The sequence below is a fragment of the Poecilia reticulata genome, linkage group LG21, assembly GCF_000633615.1.
Source record: "Poecilia reticulata strain Guanapo linkage group LG21, Guppy_female_1.0+MT, whole genome shotgun sequence".
Classification (NCBI taxonomy): domain Eukaryota; kingdom Metazoa; phylum Chordata; class Actinopteri; order Cyprinodontiformes; family Poeciliidae; genus Poecilia; species Poecilia reticulata.
Window position 1 is genome coordinate 14,053,865 of NC_024351.1, and position 4,036 is coordinate 14,057,900.

Genomic DNA, 4,036 nt, shown 5'->3' on the forward strand with positions numbered 1-4,036 from the left:
GTAAAGTGCTCCATTAATAAAGACTGACTGACAGCATGTGAAGAACAGCAACATGCCTGCATTTGTCAGAGCGTTAAAAATGCTCACACAAAAACGGAGAACAGCAACACAGAGTTTTTCTTTGATAGGATCCAGACGTCGGTTGTTCTCCATCAAAGAGTTCCTCAAAGGAGATGAGGCTCCACATGTACCCAAAACTAAAATGGTTACATCAGCAACATGCCTGTTCAAATGCTTTTTTTTCACTTGCGGTTACTTAAAGGACAGAAATCTATGGGTGTTGTTTCTCAGCAAAACAAAAAAAGAAAACAAGGCAGTATCCAAACACTACTGATAATTGGCTCCGACACACATTCACTTCTGGCTATTATTAAAGGTATATAAGCCCTTTCCTCTTTGGCTTTGGTTAACAGGTTATCTCAGCACACTTTTAAACATATTTCTACCAGTCAGTTCTAAAATAGTGGCAATTCAACACAGGAAGCAACAATGATAAGCAAATACTTCTGATTAACGAGTTGTTGTGGCCAATATTTGTACCAGTCTTGAATTGTGGTTGCGGTCCAGACAAACTTATTTCAAGGGCTGTGATTGGTTGCTTGGAACCTGCTGTAGGACAGCCTGTCACTGCAAATACGGCTCCAGGTCACTTGAGTTTTCTTCAAACCTAGAGACTCTACCAGCTCAAGTTCAGTCAGACTGGATGGAGAGCATCTCTGAGCATAAAATCATCAAGTATTGTTAGAGTTTTTTTCTTTGGATCTAAACCATTCTCTGGTAAAGATCACAGTTTTACCTTTACAGATAGAAGAATATAGCCCTGGCGTTGCCACTGCACAATGCTGCCATCGCTATGTTTTATAGTCGGGGTTGTGTGTTCAGGGGAAAGTGGACAGCACTTTCCATGTACGTCCAAAATTAAGCCGTGGCCCCACCTAACCAAAGCACCATCGGTCAGATGTCTGCTGTGACCACTGCACAGCACATAGCATAATGCAAACTGAATATATTTTGGCTTTCTTCTCATCACTCCTTACACTTCTATTTACATATTTTTTTTAAAAAAGGCATAATTTTATTTCTACTTTAAAATCATGCACTGCTTTTTGTTTATGTTTCAGAAGAAAAAAAATCCAGCAGAATATAAGTGTGTGGCTACAATGTGTTAAAATGCGAAAAGGTTTGAATATGAATATTTTATCAATAAAAAAAACCTGCCTTCCTTTTCATTTCACCAAGGTCTCCATTACAGAGGTAATGCGAGTCCTGCAGCAGTATATATTTATCCTGTGTGCTTTTAACCCTCGCTTTAATAATTTTGTGTCTTCCCTGCTCGTGTGGCCTCCCTCTTTGTTTGGCTTTACGCGTAAGTAAGCTTTGCTCTTTAAAAGAGAAGCAAAAGCAGCCTGGTTGTTAAAAAAAAAAAAGGTGTAATTTGTATGTGCTGGCGTAGCACAGCGTACTATAAATACAGAGAGAAAGCCGCTCCTCCGAGTTACAAGGTTGTGGGTCAAAGATGTGCCAAACAGACGCAGTGGAAAGAGTAGAGAGGAGTTTAGGAAACAAACATGGTATTAAAAGCAGGAATATTATTTTCCCCAGTATTCAGCGCGCTGACAGGCTTGAAGACTTGTGAGGGATTTCTTGGAATGCAGAGTCACTTTTCTCCCTCCCTCCTCCCCCCCATCCCTCCTGCAGACTCAGCAGACGCGAGGGAGTGCTTTGTTTCGCAGAAATAACTTCTCTCCTTGGTAGCCCGCGAGATGGTGTCTCATTCAGCCTCACCTCCTGAGGGGGGGTGCACCAATCCCCCCCACCCCCCCCCCCACCCCTCCTTTGCTCTCCCCTTCCTTCGCTTACCCTTTTCTCTCACCTCCTGGATGGATTGCGATGATGGCTCAGACCGGCATGCACCTCAAGCTCTGTCTGGAAAATGAAAAGAAAAGCGCTGACACTTGACAGGTGGTGACATTGTGTTTACCAAACCTCAGCAGTAGGGAGGTAGACTTTTAACAACATTTTGCACAGTTTTATGGAGTCTATTCAGACCCAGAAGCAAAAAAAAAAAAAAAAAAAAAACAAGATTATGAAACAGCCCTGGTTCTTTTTTTCTTCAGGATAAAGAGTCTTGAATTGTTCACAAAAAAAAAAAAAAAAAAAAAGGAAAGAGAGTTCACAACAAAAAGCTGCGATCGGGAGGTGGGAACAAAAAAAAAAAAAAGTCGTTGCTGTCATCATTAACTCTAATGGATTCTGCCATTGTGCGAGTCGGTTACAGTGCTTTTCAGTGTGATGGGTAAAGTAACAATCCACTAACACGGATGTGGCCATTTTCATCCGTCTGCCTCTCTGTGCATGTTGTGCATTTTTCATGTGGCATCAGTGAACTGTGTTAGATAAGAGGTCCAACGTGAATGCTGGGGAAAAGTAAAAGTTAATGAAATTGAGATTACACCGCATTTCAGGTAATTATGAGGGCTGGCGCCAGCGGAACGAGAACACGGAGAGGGGAAAACGGGATCCCTTTAATCTTCGTCAGCTTTGTTAGCTTCGTCTCTTTGGTAAAATGATATTTATGCATAAGATGTGGTTTTCGTTTTCAACAAGATTCACAGCATGTTAGTGCTCATAATGAATGGGGGGCTGTTTTGAAGGCGGGCTTGGCAAACAAAACACACGCACACACACACATACACACACACGCACCCACACACACACACAGATGCGTGCTTGTTGCACAATCCTACAAGAATTCCCCAGAAGAATTACGAATTGAAACCATCAACAAAAAAAAGAAAATTTATGTGAGGCCTTGTAAAACAATTCAGATCCTTGAAACATTTTTGTCTCAACCACAAACTGCAATGTATTTTTGCAAATAATGTGATAGATGTGAGTCCATTCTATTTATAGAATGGCTTTGTGCATCCAGAGACTGAAATGTTTGCTTCTTTTTTTTTTCCCTCTTTGGCTGTAACGTGACACAATGAGACAAGTTCATTAACGTTTTGGCAAGAAACTGACTGAACACAAGCATCTGAAAGACCACATCATACTCTGAAGTACATGAAAGCTGCGATGAATTAGGCTTCATGTGAGTATTAACGTCTTGAGGTCTATATTTCAGTGGCATTCAGTTCGAGTGTGAGGATCTGATTGACTCTGACAGGGACCAAGCTGTGATGGTGTTACTGCGGGATCAGAGCTTTTGTTAAACAGCATGGCGGACACAGCATGCTGTGAACAGTTCACACCCCATGAAGCTGTACAGAAGAAAATATACATCACGACTGACATGTCCGTCCCAACCTTTCATATCATATATCCCAAATATACATTGATATAAATAACTTTTTTTGTACCTTGTAAAGCCTTGAGATTTCTGATGGGACAGTGGAAAAGATTTGTTGTGTGAAAGGAGTTGTTGAAGCTATTCAAGCCTAAAATGTCATCTCAATTCAGAGCATCTTGCAGTGAGCACAGACTATGCTAATGTCAGTGTCCACATTTCTAAATAAGACATGAATGATCAGGGGTTCGTAAAACACTAGAATGCTGAATGGGTATAATAGCACTTTGCACCAATTTGATGATTCAATAACCTAAATAACAGATTAAAAGTAATAAATATGTTTGTTGTTGAGCCCACGTCTATTTATCCAAAAATTTAGTACAATAATGAGGACAAAGATGGTTAATGTCCATTTCAGTCTGCTGGCTCTATATAACAAACTGGTAGCGATGTGTAAAAGGCCACGTAGTTCATGACTTTCACTCTAACAGGTTCCTAGAATATTTGAATGAAAAAAAACAAAAAAACTTTAAAACTACACTTCAGTTTAAATTTGGGCTGGAGTTTACCCTTTAAATGTTATTATCTACTTCTTTTTTTTGCAATTCTCCTAAGCATTTAACACAGTGGTCCCCAAACTTTTTCCTGTGAGGGCCACATAACTTTCCCCTTCTCTGGTGGGGGGCCGGCGTCAGTTTGTAACAGAAAAAGTGTTTCACCCTTTATCACCTGCGCTGCCGGAAA